Source organism: Capra hircus, chromosome 1, assembly GCF_001704415.2.
Source record: "Capra hircus breed San Clemente chromosome 1, ASM170441v1, whole genome shotgun sequence".
NCBI lineage: Eukaryota > Metazoa > Chordata > Mammalia > Artiodactyla > Bovidae > Capra > Capra hircus.
This window is the reverse complement of record NC_030808.1, coordinates 128,083,686-128,103,333: the sequence shown is the minus strand read 5'-3', so window position 1 is coordinate 128,103,333 and position 19,648 is coordinate 128,083,686. Positions and strand designations below refer to the sequence as shown.

At 41.3% G+C, this 19,648-nt stretch overlaps 1 protein-coding gene across 1 annotated transcript in view; it reads left to right on the top strand.

Moving 5' to 3' along the window:
- Positions 1-19,648, top strand: part of CLSTN2 (calsyntenin 2) — a 755,598-nt gene that overhangs the window by 544,921 nt on the left and 191,029 nt on the right. The window lies entirely within an intron of this gene.

The following is a 19,648-nucleotide window of genomic DNA, read 5'->3' as shown; positions in this document are numbered from 1 at the left end:
TCTCTATTGCTCCTTTCCTGTCTTCTTTGGGATTATTTTAATATTCTTATAATTTCATTTATCTATTGAGTTTTCTGCAATGTCTTTTTTCTTTCTTTCAGTGATTGCTTTCTCTTTATATATATCTCTATAAATTTTCACAGTCTTCCTACAATTATATTTTATAACTTTGTGCAAATTTCAGAAAGCCTGCAACCATATAGGTTCATTCACAAGGCCTTTCCTGCTATCCTTGTAAACCCTAGAAACAATGTTATAATTTTACTTTAAACATTAGTGCAGTACATGAACTGTGAACTTCCAGATGTTCAAGCTGGATAATTTAGAAAAGGCACAGGAACCAAGGATCAAATTGCCAGCATCCATTGGATCACTGAAAAAGCAGTAGAGTTGCAGAAAAACATCTACTTCTCCTTTATTGACTATGGCAAAGCCTTTGACTGTGTAGATCACAACAAACTGGAAAATTCTTCAAGAGATGGGAATACCAGACCACCTGACCTGCCTCCTGAGAAATCTGTATGTAAGTCAGGAAGCAACAGTTAGAACTGGACATGGAATAACAGACTGGTTCCAAGTCAGGAGAAGAGTACATCAAGGCTGCATATTGTCACCCTGCTCATTTAATTTATATGCAGAGTAAATCAAGAGAAATGCTGGACTGGATGAAGCACAAGCTGGAATCAAGATTGCTGGGAGAAATATCAGTCACCTCAGATATGCAGATGACACCACACTTATAGCAGAAAGTGAAGAACTAAAGAGCCTCTTGATGAAAGTGAAAGAAGAAAGTGAAAAAGTTGGCTTAAAACTCAACATCCAGAAAACTAAGATCACGGCATCTGGTCCCATCACTATATGGCAAATAGATGGGGAAACAGTGGAAACAGTGAGAGACTTTATATTCCTGGGCTCCAAAATCACTGTAGATGGTGACTGCAGCCATGAAATTAAAAGGCGCTTGCTCCTTGGAAGAAAAGTTATGACCAACCTAGATAGCATATTAAAAAGCAGATGCATTATTTTGCCAACAAAGATCCATCTAGTCAAATCTATGATTTTTCCAGTAGTCATGTATGGATGTGAGAGTTGGACTCTAAAGAAAGCTGACCGCCAAAGAATTGATGCTTTTGAACTGTGATGTTGGAGAACACTCTTGGGAGTCCCTTGAACTGCAAGGAGATACAACCAGTCCATCCTAAAGGAGATCAGTCCTGAGTGTTCATTGGAAGAATTGATATTGAAGCTGAAACTCCAGTACTTTGGCCACATGATACGAAGAGCTGACTCATCTGAAAAGACCCTGATGCTGGGAAAGATTGAAGGCAGGAGGAGAAGGGGATGACAGAGGATGAGACAGTTGGATGGCATCACCAACTCAATGGACATGAGTTTGAGTGAACTCCAGTAACTGGTGATGAACAGGGGGGCCTGGCATGGTGTAGTCCATAGTGTCACAAAGAGTCAGACACGGCTGAGCAAATGAGATGAACTGAAGCTAATTAAGAAGAAATAATTGTCTTTTAGATACTAACAATTCCTATAGATCATCCTTTATCCCTGAAGACCCATGTTTCCCTAGTATCATTTCTCTTTTGCCAGAAAAAAAATTCCTTCAATATTTTTAGGAGGTCCAGTCTAGTGGAGAACAACTAACATGTTTTCATATCACCTTCTTTCTTGAAGGCTATTTTTGTTTGCTATTAAATTAGAGACTGATAGATCCTTTTTCTCTAGTTTTTTAAAGATGTTGTAGTTCTGTATTCTAGTTTCCATGGTTTATGATCAGCTCACAAACATTCTAATTATTGTTCCCTTATATATAATGTCATTCATCTGTGGCTGCTTTCTCTTTATCTTTGGCTTTGATGTACACAGGTGATTTCACGCATATTTAGTCCTCTAGGGATTTATTGGCCTCTTTAACATGTAAATATATGCCATTCACCAAATGTGGAAAGTTTTTCAGCCATTATTTCTTTAGTATTATTTTTGCCTCATTCTCCCTCTCCTCTCTTTTTGAGACCTCAATTACCTGTTATGTTAGCCTTTTTTATATCAATCCATATATCCCTGAGGTTTTATTTCTCTCCAATATTTTTTTCTTTTCTACTTGAGATTTCCCACAGGTCATCAAAGCACCATTCCTTTCCTTTCCTTTCAAGCTTTGTTCTCTCTTTCCTTCAGATTGGCTACTTTTATATTGGTCAGTCATGTACCTACTGACCTGTCCTTCTGTCATCTGCATTCTGCCATGAAATCCATCCAATGAATATTTTATTTCAAATATTATCTCTTCTAGTTATATAATTTGTTTTTTATTTTTTTCTATATTTGTCTTTTCATTCGTTACAAGCATGTTTTCATTTATAGTCTTACACATCTTATAAGAACTCAATGTACTTGTTTGAAAATACAAATATCTGAGTCATCTAGAGGTTGGCCCCTGTTTTTGAGAAAGGGTCACATCTTCCTGGCTATTCGTGTGTCAAGTAAGTTTGGATTGCATCCTTGATGTTTTGAATGTTATTTCAAGAAGACTCTAGATCATGTTATCCCTTCAAAACATGATGATATTTTGTTCAATAGACAATTTACTTAGTTCAGCCCAAAGTGTGAACTCTCTTGCCTGCTGTGGGCAGCAGTTCAGATCTCATTGCAGATGGCTTTCAGTCTGTCCCAGATGGCTTTCAGTCTGTCCCCAACATGCATCCTTCTGGGGTAGAGTTTAAGTCTAGAATTTGGGCTTCCCCTTCCCTGGCTTGCTCCTCTCTAGGATTCTCCCTCCTACTCCAGCAGGTCTGTGTACTTGACCAGACTTTCTATTAGAGTTTCAGCACCCCCTGCTCCACCAGGGCCACAGTTGCTTTCAAGGCACAGGATCAAAACAGAAAACTCATGAACGCACTTAGTAATGCAGAAATACACACTGAAAAGTGGTTAAGATTAAATTTTAGGTTATATGTGTTTTGTACCAATTTTTTAAAATGATTTTAAAACAGGAAAAAGAAAATCACATAATGTGTGTAGCTTCCTCTAAATTCTACTCCCCTCCGGTATCTACCTGTTTTGAATCACTCTCCAGACCATTAGGTTTTGACAGGGGTGGGGGGAAGGGGGAGTTCAACCTAGATAGCATATTCAAAAGCAGAGACATTACTTTGCCAACAAAGGTCCATCTAGTCAAGTTTATGGTTTTTCCACTGGTCATGTATGGATGTGAGAGTTGGACTGTGAAGAAGGCTGATAGCCGAAGAATTGATGCTTTTTGAACTGTGGTGCTGGAGAAGACTCTTGAGAGTCCCTTGGACTGAAGGAGATCCAACCAGTCCATTCTGAAGGAGATCAGTCTGGTTCTTTGGAAGGAATGATGCTAAAGCTGAAACTCCAACACTTTGGCCACCTCATGCGAAGAGTTGACTCATTGGAAAAGACTCTGATGCTGGGAGGGATTGGGGGCAGGAGGAGAAGGGGACGACAGAGGATGAGATGGCTGGATGGCATCACGGACTCGATGGACGTGAGTCTGAGTGAACTTCGGGAGTTGGTGATGGACAGGGAGGCCTGGCGTGCTGCAGTTCATGGGATCGCAAAGAGTCAGACACGACTGAGCGACTGAATTGAACTGGGGAGAAGGGGTGGTATTTTCCAAGGATTGTGGATGTTTCTGTGTTCGGAGTCTTCTCATCTCCCTTTAAGTCCCTTTACTTGTACCTTTTACAATCTCAAGTGTTCTATCCTTTTACTCACAGGGAAAGGAGCACAATGCATTAAATTTGTGTGAATCTGAATGATTCTAACTAGGAAAAGTACAATAAGAATATAGACATAGTATGACTTTTGCAATATATATTCATTATTTTATAAAAATATTACTTAGTATTAATGTGAATAGTGTAATATTAAATTCATTTTATAAAAATAAAATTTTCTTTATAAAAAGCTATACATTTTGATTTCTAGTGATTAAATGAATTGTAAACTAGAACCTTATTGTCAAAGACTTCGACTTTAGCTGGTAATTAGTATTAAAACCATCTGTCAGTACATACATCTGAATTTACAAAAGTGATCACTGTGCTATTATTTAAATTTTTACTGTCATTAAAATATCAAATATTTTTTGTCCTATAACAATGCCATCCAAGCAGTCATTAAGATGCAATGCTAATGCAAAGCCTGACAATGAACACTTTGGGAACTTGAGCTAAATTTGGATTTATCATCTGAAGAAGGCCAAATGGGCTGTTTTTTTTAAGAGGGAGCATTCTCCTAAATGTTAGGAATCATGCTAAGAAATAAAAATCAGTGTTAAAGCAGAACAGTTCTACAGTTACTGTAGAGTGAATCTCTCTACATTTATTTTTATGGGAAAATTAGCCTTTAATGGTGTATATTATGAATAATGTAGAGCAGCATTGTCCAACAGAAGCATAATTCAAGCAGATACATTATATATGTTTTCTAGTAGCCTCACTAAAACAGTAAAGAGAAACGGGTGAAATTGCTTTTACTAATGTATGTTATATAACCCAAAATATCTAATATAATCATTTTGATATGTTAGCAAATAGAAACTTATTGAGAAATTTTACATTCTATTTTTCATTAAAAAGGTCTTTTTCCACAGTGAAAAATATAAAACATTTAAGAAGTCATGCTTCAAAGAGAAACTTTCTTCCTGTGTCTGTCCAAGTTCCAAAAGACACTGCAGAGGAAAAAAACTCAGAATAAAGGAGGCGGAGAAAATGAAAACTGAGCTTGGACCTCTGACTGGTTCAGTCTTGAGGCCATGTCTGAGCCCTCTGTCTCGACACTGAAGAAAATGGGGACAGAAAGAGATTCCAAAGATTTTAGCTGTCAGCATGATTCTACCAATTCTATTTGAATATTAGGTCTTCCTCTGATTAATTGATGAGGCTGCAATATTCAGCCCTTATATCTTGAGAACTCATTAGCACTTATTAACCTCAAACATCTTTAATTATTTGGTCTGATACACAGCTTCTATTTCTGAAACTCAGTTGGGAGCCCCAGGAGAGTAAGGACAGACTCTTGGGTTTCTGGGGACCTCAGCACCTAGTAAGATTCACTTCGACAGCAAGTAGGTGCTTACAAAAATTTTGTTGATGGAGATAATTGGACAGTAGTGAAAGGCCATTATATTTGTATGTGACTTTTTCACTTTCTGGGGTGCTTCAACATCCATTTTATTTTCTCTAAGGGAAAAGAAGGGAGTTAGCAACACCTTGAGATAAGGCTCAAGGTGATGACTGTGAAGTGCATCTGACTCACGTGTCAGTTCAGTTCAGTCACTCAGTCATGTCCGACCCTTTGTGACCCCATGGACTGCAGCATGCCAGGCTTCCCTATCCATCACTAACTCCCGGAACTTGCTCAGACTTACAACCATTGAGTCAGTGATGCCATCCAACCATCTCATCCTGTCATCCCTTTCTCCTCTACCTTCAGTCTTTTCCACCATCAGAGTATTTTCCAATGAGTCAGCTCTTCGCATCAGGTCACCAAAGTATTGAAGTTTCAGCTTCAGCATCAGTCCTTCCAATGAATATTCAGGGCGGATTTCCTTTAGGATGGACTGGTTGGATCTCCTTGCAGTCCAAGGGACTCTCAAGAGTCTTCTCTAGCACCATAGTTCAAAAGCATCAGTTCTTTGGTGCTCAGCTTTCTTTATGGTTCAACTCTCACATCCATACATGACCACTGGAAAAACCATAGCTTTGACTATATGGATCTTTGTTGGCAAAGTAATGTCTCTGTTTTTTAATATGCTGTCTAGGTTTGTCATAGCTTTCTTCCAAGAAGCAAGAGTCTTTTATTTCATGGCTGCAGTCACCATCTGCAGTAATTTTGGAGCCCAAGAATATAAAGTCTCTCACTGTTTCCATTGTTTCCCCATCTATTTGCCATGAAGTGATGGGACTGGATGCCATGATCTTAGTTTTTTGAATGTTGAGTTTTAAGCCTGCTTTTTCACTCTCCTCTTTCACTTTCATCAAGAGACTCCTTAGTTACCCTTCGCTTTCTGCTATGAGTGGTGTCATCTGCATACCTGAGTTCATTGATATATCTCCCAGAAATCTTGATTCCAACTTGTGCTTCATCCTGTCAGCATTTTGCATGATGTACTCTGCATAGAAGTTAATAAGCAAAGTGACAATAAATAGCCTTGACATACTCTTTTCCCAATTTGGAACCAGTCTGTTGTTCCATGCCTGGTTGTAACTGTTGCTTCTTGATCTGCATACAGATTTCTCAGGAGGCAGGTCAGGTGGTCTGGTATTCCCATCTCTTTAAGAATTTTCCACAGTTTGTTGTGATCCACACAGTCAAAGGCTTTGGCATAGTCAATAAAGCAGAAGTAGATGGGTTTTTTTTCTGGAATTCTCTTGCTTTTTCTATGATCTAACGATGTTGACAACTTGATCTCTGGTTCCTCTGCCTTCTCTACATCCAGCTTGAACATCTGGAAGTTCTTTGTTCACATACTGTTGAAGCCTAGCTTAGAGAATTTTGAGCATTACTTTGCTAGCATGCAAGATGAGAGAAATTTGTGTAGTAGTTTGAACATTCTTTGGCATTGCCTTTCTTTGGAATTGGAATGAAAACTAACCTTTTCCAGTCCTGTGGCCACTGCTGAATTTTCCAAATTTGCTGGCATATTGAGGGCAGCATTTTTGAAGCATCATCTTTTAGGATTTGAAGTAGCTCAACTGGAATTCCATCACCTCCACTGGCTTTGTTCATAGCGATTCTTCCTAAGGCCCGCTTGAGTTTGCATTCCATGATGTCTGGCTCTAGATGAGTGATCACACCATCGTAGTTATCTGGGTTATGAAGATCTTTTTTGTATAGTTCTTCTGTGTATTCTTGTCAACTTTCCTTAACATCTTCTGCTTCTGTTAGGTTCATACTATTTCTGTCCTTTATTGAGCCCATCTTTGCATGAAATGTTCCCTTGATATCTCTAATTTTCTTGAAGAGATCTTTAGTCTTTCCCATTCTGTTATTTTCCTCTATTTCTTTGCATTGATCACTGAGAAAAGCTTTCTTTTCTCTCCTTGCTATTCTTTGGAAGTCTGCATTCAGATGGGTATATCTTTCCTTTTCTCCTTTGCATTTAGTTTCTCTGCTTTTCTCAGCTATTTGTAAGGCCTCCTCGGACAACCATTTTGCCTTTTTGCATTTCTTTTGGTGATGGTTTTGATCACCACCTCCTGTAAAATGTTACAAACCTCCATCCATAGTTCTTAGGCACTCTGTCTTTCAGATCTAATCCCTTGGATCTATTTGTCACTTCCACTGTATAGTCGTAAGGGATTTGATTTAGGTCATACCTGAATGGTCTAGTGGTTTCCCCTACTTTGTTCAATTTAAGTCTGAATTTCCCAATAAGGAGTTCATGATCTGAGCCACAGTCAGCTCCTGGCCTTGTTTTTGCTGGCTATATAGAGCGTCTCCATATTCAGCTGCAAAGAATATAATCAATTTGATTTCAGTATCGACCATCTGGTGATGTCTATGTGTGGTCATTTCTTGTGTTGTTGGAAGAGGGTGTTTGCTATGACCAGTGCATCCTCTTGGAAAAACTCTGTTAGCCTTTGTCCTGCTTCATTTTGTACTCCAAGGCCTAATTTACCTATTACTCTAGGTATCTCTTGACTTCCTACTTTTGCCTCCCAGTCCCCTATGATGAAAAGGATATCATTTTTTGATGTTAGTTCTAGAAGGTTTTGTAGGTCTTCACCTGTATCCAACAGCTATGTGCAAACAAGATCCCTTCATTTTTTTTTTCTTCTTTTTATTTTAATTGGAGGTGAATTACTTTACAATATTGTGGTAGTTTTGCCATACATGCACTTGAATCAGCCATGGGTGTACATGTGTTCCCCATCCTGACCCTCCCTTCCACCTCCTCCCCATCCCATCTCTCAGGGTCATCCCAGTGCACCAACCCTGAGCACCCTGCCTCATGCATTGAACCTGGACTGGTGATCTGTTTCACATATGATAATATACATGTTTCAGTGCTACTCTCTCAAATCATCCCACCCTTGCCTTCTCCCACAGAGTCCAAAAGTCTGTTCTTTACATCTGTGTCTCTTTTGCTGTCTCACATATAGGGTCATCATTACCCTCTTTCTAAATTCCATATATATGCATTAATATACCACATTGGTGTTTTTCTTTGTGACTTACTTCACTCTGCATAATAGGCTGTAATTTCATCCACCTCATTAGAACTGATTCAAGTGCATTCTTTTTAATAGCTGCCTCATACTCCACTGTGTATATGTACCACAACTTTCTTATCCATTCGTCTGCTGATAGACATCTAGATTGCTTCCATGTCCTGGCTATTGTAACATTTAAAAATAAGATTCTCTACCCTTATTTTACAGTCCTCATTCCCACTGGCAGTGGTAAAGGTACTTATCCCCATCCTGTAATTGCATCTAGGCCAGTAATTTTTGATACACTCAAAAATTAAACACTCTTTTGTCAAATATTAAAAATCCAGCCACTATAAACAGTCACTGTCCTGGTCAATGAGGTATTCTTGCTCATTCCCTCCTTCTGCCGTCTGTCCACACCTTATCTGAATTGTGGACACCTCAGGATCAACCAGTGAGATCAGCAGAAGGACTGGGAATTATTAACATTGGTAAGATCACACAGTGGAACTAGGAAAGAGCCCATCTGATATGGCCTGCCATCCCTTTCTGTTGCCTGCCTCATTCAGCTGTAATGAGAATTCCATTGTATAGCTTTTCATGAATCACTTAACCCGGTTGATGCCATTGTAAATTCTCAGCTTCAGAAAGAAAAAAGTACTATTCTGATTATAATATGGTGGCCATTGGAGGGAGATTGCTGTATTCCCATTTCATAAATGGAGAGCTGGAGGTGTAGGAAAGTTTAACTTTTTATAAATTTTAGAGAAGACAAGTGAAGAGTCAGGGTTTGAACCTAGGTTTGCCTTACTCTTAGGCACTGATCCTTCTGTTGGGAAAAGCAGCACCAAAACCTTTGCAAAGAGAAAGACATGGCTGTGTCCACAGAACAGGGTCTTGTCTCAGCAGAGGCTGAAAGGTTTTCCTTCTTGCAGTTATGGTGGTGGCCGCATGACAACCACCACTAATTCTAGAAGTATTTAGGAGAGAGAGTGACTGGTCCATCATCATTTATGTTCTCACAACACCCAGAACAGACACCTACTGCAGCCTCAACAGTACACTGTTGCACTCATCTCTTTGTATGTCTGCCTCCTTCTCCTGTCCTGAAAGACAGAGCTAATCTCTGGTTCATCCAAACCTCCCATCCCTGGCCAGGCTGGCCAGCACACAGAGAGAAGCGGGCTACTTGTTTTCACTGTGAAGTGAAAGTCGCTCAGTCGTGTCCGACTCTTTGTGACCCCATGGACTATACACTGCATGGAATTCTTCAGGCCAGAATACTGGAGTGAGTAGCCTTTCCCTTCTCCAGGGGACCTGCCCAACCCAGGTCTCCCTCATTGCAAGCAGATTCTTTACCAGCTGAACCACCAGGGAAGCCCAAGGATGTTGGAGTGGGTAGCCTATCCCTTCTCCAGTGGATCTTCCTGACCCAGGAATCGAACCAGGGTCTCCTGCATTGCAGGTGGATTCTTTACCAACTGAGCCACTAGGGAAGCTGTAGCCCTAAACAAATGTCTGGCTCACTATAAATACCCAATAAATGTGAGCTAGAGTAAATTTTATAAATTATTATTATTCATTTTCTTCTTACTATATTTTTTTATGCCTGGGGAAGATTTAATGAGTGAATGATAACCACAGCATGTTTTCGTACTTGGGAGTCCTTCACCTCCAGACCATGGGCTCCAACCAGACAAATGGTTGCCTGACATCTCTCCAAGCTCTTTGTGACCCAGTTGAGACTCACTGAACCCTGGGGATCACTCCAAATCTCTTAACCCTAACCCTAACCCTAACCCTAACCCTAACCATATACATTGGTTTCTACACCATTTATTCTTTCAACAGTATTGTTGAAGAAGGAAAAAAATGCATTAACTTCATTGGTTTTTCAGCAAAATCGTAACCGCTGTGTTAATCTTCCAAAAAGAGGGGGATTTTTATTTAGTACAAAGCTTTAGGAAAATGAAAATGACTTTTGAAATAAGAGAGTATATTTTATTTTTGCTCAATACTGAGTAGATAACTGTAAATGGTGACATTCCCCCACCGCCACCTTTGGTTTCTAATAGAAACAAGGTAAGTTGCCAATATGCTTTTAGCTACTGCAGGTCTTCAGGCAGGATTTATTATAATTGTAATAATAAAAAGTAGATAGACTTTTATGCTTTCCAACATTCTTTCACATTTAGGGTGTCAGTGCAGCCTCACTGAAACGTTCAGGATTAGGCATGGCTATATCCTCAGCTGTGAAGAGGAACTTGGGATACACTCAAGGTCTTATAGCTGAGAAGAGAAGAGCTGGGGCTTAGTGCAAGGCCAGCTGCCTGTGTTGGTTGATCTGAGATCTTCCTGCCACCTAGATACATGAGAGGGCAGTCAAGTTCAGGGACACCCCATTGAACCTTTCCCTTCAACTTTTCACTTTTGGAAATTTCAAGTTTTTATTGAAGTGGAAGGGCTTGAAATCAACCTTTTTTTTTAAGTATAAGTTCAGCCTTAATTTGATGTTCTGTGCATGACTACCACTTGGTGTGAGTAGCATTTGTCCTGTCTTTTTTTATTACACCTTATGTGACTACAGGTGGCTCCACATAGAGGTGTGGAGTACACTTTAAAAAACCCTTCTGCCCAGCCCTTAGGTGGTGTGGTCAGTATTCCCTGCCTGCCAAGTGTGTGTGCTGGAAGGACAGAGCATGCAGCTCAGAGCAGATGGTTCCATCCTCCATTGGCAGGGACCTCACCAATCTGAAGCAGAAGCCTTGACAAGATCTATCATTTTCCTCAAACCTGGGGTCGTGAACCTGGCCTGATGTTTGTTCCAACAATTCTATCTGCATGCTTGGGATGCAGTGTTTCTCAAGGAGATGCTATGGCCATTTCAGGTGAGACTGTTCTCAGTGGTATAAGACTGGCCCGCTCAGGACAGGACGCTCAGCACCTTTACGTGCGTACATGCTCAGTCGCTCAGTCATGTCCGACTCTTTGGGACCCCATGGACTGGAGCCTGCTAGGCTCCACCGTTCATGGGATTTTCCAGGCAAGAATACTACAGCTAGTTGCCATTCCTTCTTCAGGAGATCTTCCCAATCCAGGGATCAAACTTGTGTCTTTTGTGTCTCCTGCATTGGCAGGCAGGTTCTTTACCAAACAAGCCACCAGGAAAGCCCTTGGCACCCTTGACTCCTGCCCAGTAAAGGCCATTAGCAACTTCCTGTCACCGTGATGAGCAAAATCAGATGGACACAAAAACCCCACCCCTCAGAATCTCTCCCCATGAAGCAGGACTGGCCCTGGACGAGATTTTTGCAGATTCACAGGATGCAGTCATTGGCCAACAATATCCAGGAAAGTTGTCAAGCTGTGACTGATAAGTGTAAAGTACTTCAAGGAGCCACCAGACTGTTTGTTTGTTAGGCAAATGCTCTTTTTGTTTTTTAACTTTTATTTGCTTCTGGCTGTGCTGGGTCTTCATTACTGCACACGGGGCTTTCTCAAATTCCAGCAAGCAGAGGCTGCTCTCCAGCTGTGGTGTGCAGGCTTCTCACTGCAGTGGCTTCTCTTGTTGTGGAGCACAGACACTGGTGCATTCGAGCTTCGGTAGTTGCAGCCACAGGCTTAGTTGCTCCATGGCATGTGGAATATTCCCGGGCCAAGGATCAAACCCGTGTCCCCAGCACTGGCAGGTGGATTCTTAACCCTTAGACCATGAGGAAGCCCTCAGACTGTTTTCAGTGACACATGTGACACACATTGGAAATATTTCTGATGGTGAAATGAACTCCACCTTTGGCCTCTTCCATTCTCAACATGAACAGGGACTTTGCCAGAAGTGTGTGGCTTTTCTTCAATATAATAACAATGGTAAGCACTAACATATATATAGTACTTATTTCATGGCAAGCACTGTTCAGTGCTTTGCATGTATTAACTCATTTAATCCTTCCAACAACCAAGAATGCTATGAATAACTGTTACTAATATCATGCCAGTCCATAGATGAGAAAGCAGTCACAGAGAGATAAGTGACTTGCCCAAGGTCACACATGTAGATAATGGAGGATTCAAGTCCAGCCTGTCTGGCTCCAGAGCCAGAGGTTATCCATCCATGTTTGAATGAAGATGTGGAAATGAAGTCCCACTCCCAGCACCTTGTTAATAGCAAGCTCTGTCTGGTTCTTCTTATTACAAATGCCTCAGCTGTGCAATGGGGAGAAAACTGAGTTGCTCTGAGATCAAGAGTTTTCTGACAGGTGGTGGGTCATGTTGCAAGTACCAGGAATAGAATATGGAATCCTGGCTGGCAACTATAGTTGGTAAATGATAAACTTTTTGGTTTTGTGACAACTTTCTACTTTTAAACATTGCTAATGACACTTTGGGTTATATCTACTGATATTTACTGTATTCAAAACAAAAGTTGAGAAGATTCGAAATGCTAATTTATTAACTTGTTTTTTAAAAAATCACAATAATAAACTCATTACAGGTTAACATATATAACTGATTTGACCCCAAAAATAAATTTTCCAAAACCAAATTAGTGTGAAGAGTGGCACCATGCACATTTTGCAATCTCTTCAATGTCTGCTTCAATAGAGGACAGCCAATGGCACCCCACTCCAGTACTCTTGCCTGGAAAATCCCATGGATGGGGGAGCCTGGTGGGCCGCAGTCCATGGGGTCACTAAGGGTCGGACATGACTGAGCGACTTCACTTTCACTTTTTACTTTCATGCATTGGAGACGAAATGGCAACCCACTCCAGTGTTCTTGCCTGGAGAATCCCAGGGACGGGGGAGCCTGGTGGGCTGCCGTCTGTGGGGTCGTACAGAGTCAGACATGACTGAAGTGACTTAGCAGCAGTAGCAGCAGACCCTCATAACTTCTCTCCCTTCAATCTGTTGTGATATGCTTTGTAGGTTAAAGTATGTGGAGAAAAAAATAGGGCCTCCCTCAGGTATATAGTTGGAAAAGGGAGGAGTATTTTAATCTTTTCAGATAATCATAGCTATTCTTCTCTGATACTGCACCAGAACACTGTAAGTAATAGCTTCTTTTTTTATTTATTTATTTTGGCTGCCCTGGGTCTTCATTGCTGCAAGCAGGCTTTCTCTAATTGTGGCGTTCAGGGTCTACTTTCTAGTTGTGGTGTGAGCTTCTCATTGTGGTGTCTTCTCTTGTTGTGCCCCGAAGTCTCTAGAGTGTGGGCTCAGTAGTTGTAGTACATGGGCTTAGTTGCTCTGGAGCATATGAGATCGTCCCAGACCAGGGATCGAACCCATACCCCCTTACATTGACAGGCAGACTCTCAACCACTGGACCACCAGGGAAGTCCCAGTAACAGTTTCTTAAAGTTTAGCTACCATAAAGAATCTGAAATCACATTGATAAACTTATTATACACTGCTGTATTAAAATCCGTTGGTCCATTTCACACTTTGAATGAATCTTTTACTCATACATTTTGCATAACAATATGCATTGGTCATTTAGGAGATATTGATTTCAGGTTAAGTAGATCTTTCAAAAGTTGACATATTTCATTATATCCTATCAACATTTGCATTCCTTAATACCACTACTCATTTCATCAGAAAAGTATTATAGCATTGGTAAGCTGTCACACTGTCTGTGGCAGACACAGATTTTCCAAAATTGAAGTCTCAAATTTATCATCGGTTAACCACTATGATGAGTTCCTTTCCTTGAAGTGACAGACTTACTTTAAAAGAAAGCCTGCCACACACTCATTTAAATAAACATAGCTTGTCTGTCGGTCATTCTTTCAAGTAAAGGTAGCATCTCCTATGAAAACATCCTAGTTTAGCTCCCACTCAAGTTAAATCACACAGATGCTTTTCCTACCATTCTTTGTTCTACAAAGGTGCTTTATGAGTACTTTCCATTTTGTTATGCAGAATATTAAAATACATGTACTCAAGGATTGAGATTTATGAAAATTGGTAATATTTACTGCATCGTTAAAGACATTCTTAAGTGAAACTGGACTTCTTCCTTTGTTTTTACAGTTGCCTACCTGTCACATAGAATGCAGTCAGGCGCTACTAAGGCATCAGCACTTTTATTCACCATTGCTTTTATACCGTCAGTGCAAATATCAACAGGGTAAAAATCACATAACATCTTAGTGTTAATATGATGGTTTTGACTTTGAGGACCTCGCAGAAAGGTCCTTAGGGACCCAAGGGGTGTACAGATCACACTTTGAAAACCGCTCTCCTAGAACATCATACCCACCCAGTGATAAGCAACATGAAAGGACAGAGGGCACAAGATTTACATTCAAAGTGTCTAAACTCAGTTCTTGATCCACTCCTTACTATCAAAGAGACCGTGGGTCAACCACTTAATCTCTCTGAGGCTGTTTTTGCACCTGAAAAATAAAGTCAACCCAATCTGTTGGTCAAGGGTATTCAAGGGTATGAAGAAAATATATTCTAAAAATCAGTTTCATTAATTCATTCATTCATCAATTTCATCTATTTTTTCATTCATTCATTTTCCCCAGAATCTTATGGGAGGAATTAAGAGAGAGTCTTTTTTTCAAGAGATAACTGCACCAATTTCTGCTGATGTGTCTGTCATATGGTGTGTTACTGCAGAGGAAAATGTATTTGTGAGAAAGAGGGAGGTGATGAGGGGCTGAAGCCACATGACAACCTCCCCCTCCAGACACTGCAGAGGCTGCTCTACTGGTCTGGCCCCTCCGGGGGCTCTCGGTGAAGCAGAGTTCAACCACCTTAGGCCACAGTTAATGCCCGATGCTGCTGGCTCCATTTCACCACAGAGTCCGTTGCTGATCCCAAGTGCATGTGCATCTGTGCTTTGAATTCCCACACACAGGTCACACACCAACTGTCCCACCCAGGAGAGCAGATTGGAAAGCAAGATTTTAAAAGTGATATTTTTTATATGGAAGCCATTAGGTCTGATCATCACCCTCCTACTACTGTGCTTTATTAGTAATAACAAATTCTGGTGACAGGCCTCACAAAAGATCAAGACAGCCCAATGTGTCACTCACAGATATTGGGAACTACAATTTTAAATATCCTTCTTCCTCAGGACTCTGTCCAGCACATTCCTGTCTTTTAGTCTTTCAACTTGCTGTGTTTTTAATTTGCTATTTGATGTGATTCTAAGTTAAAAAAAATTTTAATTTCAGTTATTAGCATAATTTCTACCATTTATCTTTATATTATGCAATGGCAGTTTCAAATGCAAGTAGAAGAGCAGTTAACAGCTATGCAGCATCTCTGAAAATTACAAAATCTGTGTGTCCTAGCTCAGGTATGCATGCGTATTTTATTCTTCACCAGAGCAGTGTAAATGCTACACTAGCAATACTCAACTGTTTTCATTTCACTTCTTCATATGCATATATTCTACCAGCGTTCTGTACCTTTGGCTTGCTGGTAGTAAGGATGGTATAAAAAGAAAAGGAATAATGGACGGTTTTATCTTTATCTCTCTGTCGTCCTTTTCAGCCTAAGTGATTGGCTACTGCAGGGAAGAACATAGTAAGAGAGGATATGACAAGGTTCTTTGGTCACTTGCCTTCATTCTGTGTTCAATTTTGGTTTAAACAGAAAGGGTAGCCTCATGGGATTATCAGCTCCCTGCCTAGTGGATTACTCAGTTGTAGATGTCACATGCTCACCTTGCTCACATCATGGGTCCACTAGAATACTCTGCTCATGGCATATCCTGACCACTAGATACGAATGGAGAGCAATGAATAGGGACCACCTCCATTGCTCAAGAAAGACTCCATTGTTCCATCAGACTTCGTTTACAAAACCCAAGTTTAAAGATAACATTATTAAGAATTTCACTGTGGCAATAGCAGAGACTTCAACCATGCTTAGGGCCCTCTTGAGCACACAGCCCCTGAGTGCTCTCTGGTTGCAAATCCATGAAGCTGGCCCTGCCCCATTGCCTCTACTCGGGTCTCTGCAGTCCCTTGTCCCTTCCTGCTGAAGGGCACTCCCATGTGTTCGCCCCCTGCTTGAAACTAAGTTCACTCCCCTGTGGCCTGGCTGTCTCCCTTTTTCTCTTCCTGTGATCTCAGCTCATCCATCACATCTAGCTTAGACCTCCCTGCCCAGTCTGCCCAGGTCAGGACTCTTAGTACCTCCTTCAATGCACATATCACCATCACCATCCTTGCTGACAGCAGGTGATTACCCAATTCCTTAACTTCCTCCTACACTGGACTGCTATCACCCCAGGACTGGGTAGGGTTTGATCATCACTATTTCATCAGTGCTGGGAGCATAGTGCCTAACAAATATTTATGAGATGGATGAATGGATGAATAAATGAATGAACATTTTTGCAGCCAGAACACAAGAGTCAGATGAAGAGGTGAGATCAATGAGGGTGATGTATTTCACTAGGGTGGATTCTAGTTTTTGTTCAAAGGAGGCTAAGTCCCATCTCAGTATGAGTTGGTGCAGACTAAGTGAGCATGGCATAGCCCTTGTGAACTTCACTGTCTCTTTGAGGAGGTAATGGGAACTTGAGGATTGGGTATCTTTGTGCCTTAAGGGAGGGATCCCCAACCTCTGGGCCACAGACCAGTTGCCTCTTGTCTGATCAGTGGTGACACTGGATTAGAAATGGGGTGCACAATAAATGTAATGACTTGAAACATCTCCAATCTGTGGAAAAAAATCATCTTCCACGAAATCAATTCCTGGTACCAGAACCACTGGAGACCACTGCCTTAAGGTATCCAAGTTGTTTTCTTTGTGTCTCCAGGTCCAGCACAGTGCCTTGCACTTACTCAAAAAATACTGGCTCTATTGAGTTGAATTGGGCTGCATTTAGTTCCATGAAAATATGTGGCCCTGAGGTTTACTTTTCTCAGCCTCCCCTGTGTCTAGATCTTCCCCTCCTGCTTTGCCTTTTCCTCCTTCCTCTCCTTTCTTCTGGTTCAGGATTTCTGAGCCTTGAGGACTACTCTAGATGAGATCAAGTGTCTCTAACAGAGAATTGCCCTCATTTACGTTCAGTTTAATTGGACTTTTCAAAGAGAAAGGATCCAATGACTCTTAGAATTGTGGCAATAGTTGGGAACTTCAGAGAATACCCTAGAACTAATCTAGGCACATTTACTGTTAGTATTCCCGTAACTGGCATTGATCTTGAGATAGAATCTCAAGGCAGGCATGTCAGAAGTCCATCTCTTCAAACCCAGCCAATTCAGAGCAGAAATGAAACTTGAGGATGGGATGAAACCCCTTTTCCCACCTTGAAGGCTGTAGGCCTAGTCTTGTCCAAGAGGCAGTGCAGTGACAGAATGGGAAGCGGCCTTCTTGTTAGAGCCTGGCCCACAAACTGTCTGTCTTGTTCATTATTCCATGACTACATTTGAGAAATGGCCAGGAGGGAATGTAGTGAAAATGGAGTGTTCATAATGAAATTGAGGATCGATGAAATAGTAAAAAACAAAAGCCTAAAGGTAAAATTGGTATTGATTGACCATCTCAGGAAACATTGTTAGTAAGAGATCAGGGCATGCTTCCTCTATGTAAAATGGGGGCTTTTTCTCCTGAGTGAGGCTTGAACAGGATTTTAGAATGTTACCAGAAGCAATTCCTGCAGTGGTCCTCTGAGAAGGCTGGCTTGGAGATGGTGCAGTGAAACAGAAAGGGTGTGGAGACAGGACTCAGCCATACCCAGGGTTTATACCAACTTTCACTGTGTGACCTTGAGCAAGCAATAACTTCTCTGATCCTTTTTGTTGTTAATTTGTACTAATTGGTATACAATGTCTGCCTTGCAGGTTTGCTGGGATGATTAAACCAGATCACCTGGGTGGGGGTACAAAGCTGGATGCCTGGGCAGAGCAGACATGCAGTCATGTTATCACTTCTCATGCTGTCTGTTCTTTGGAGCAGCTGGGCAGGTGCCTGGTCACTCTGAATGTGAGGACCCCATTAAAGTATATACAGTAGGCACCTCACCCTGGTCCCAGCAGTGCAGCTGGGACAGTGTCAGATCAGGGTTGGGGCATGCCAGGTAGATGCTCTCCCTGCGACATCGTCTCCTGGGTGCTTTTACTGACGACACAGTTGAACCCCAGCAAGTCAACATAATTTGACTAAATCAGCTAGTAAGTAGCAAACCTGGAACATGACTCAGGCCCTTGGGCTCAAGCCTACATTTCCTTCACCAGCAGCCTGGACCCCTTGATGCCCATGTCACATGATGCTCACCCAGCTCTTTGCACTATGAATGGTCCTTCTGGACATCGACACATTGTCTCCCCAACAAGTCTGTAAGCTCTGTGACACAGGGAGAGAATGTGTCTCAAACCTTTAGGACTTTCCAGAACACTTACTACAGGGCTCATTACAGGGTTCAAGAAATCAATATTCACCAATTGAGGTAAAGAAGATATTTTTGTTGCTTTATCATTTTAATGCAGAGAAAAAGGTATAATACACATGAACCCAGCTGAGGGAGAGAAAGGCATTCATTTTACAACGTGGTCAGTTCTTTAAGCAGATGGTTTCTCAGGCTCCACGGGGATTCTGAAATTCACATAGACTCACCTCCACTGTTGGGAGAGAAAATGGCAAGCTTGGAGCGGTGTCTGTCCCAGGCCCCACAGAGAAGTAGTGGGTGAGAGAGCAGCGCAGCGCTGCTCACACTGACTGAGCAGAGAGGTCACCTGGGGACCCTAATTAAGTTAGCAGAGGCAAACTGTTGTATATAGGATAAAAAACAAGGTCCTACTATAGCACAGGGAACTATATTCAATATCCTGTGATAAACTGTAATGCAAAAGAATATTAAAAAGAATGTATATACATATATACTTATGTATAACCAAGTTACTTGGCTATACAGCAGAAATTAACACAATATTATAAATCAACTATACTTTTAAAAAAAAGATATAATGGACATACTAAAAAAATAAAAATAAAAAAAAATGCAGCTCCTGACTCAGGAGGTCCAGGGTCCAGGTCCTAGGAGGCTGTAATCCTAACAAGCTCCCCAGGGATGCCCAGGTCACTGCTTCACAGAGCACACTTTCAAGAATCGAGTATGTTGTCACAGAACAAAAGACAGTGAAAGCTTTGGCCTTTTTCTCCTTTCCTCTGTAGTCATTTGTCTTTTGACTGTGGTCAAATTCCTTAATCTCATACTGGGCAGAGGGCAGGCAAGAAACCTGCCAGGAAAATTGGCAAACTGGGATGAACAGCCAGCTCCCCTGCGTGATGACCACCCTCCCCACCCCCTTGCTTTTTCTGCTGGCTACACTGGATGGGGGACATTCCGGTGTTACCATCCCAGAAAGGAACAAGCTGGACTGGCTCCCTAAAGACTGCTTCCAGCTTGACAGTTATCTGCATGGAGGAAAATGGCCTAGGGCTTTTGGGTTTGTAAATCTGGTCCAGTCAAAGCTCTGT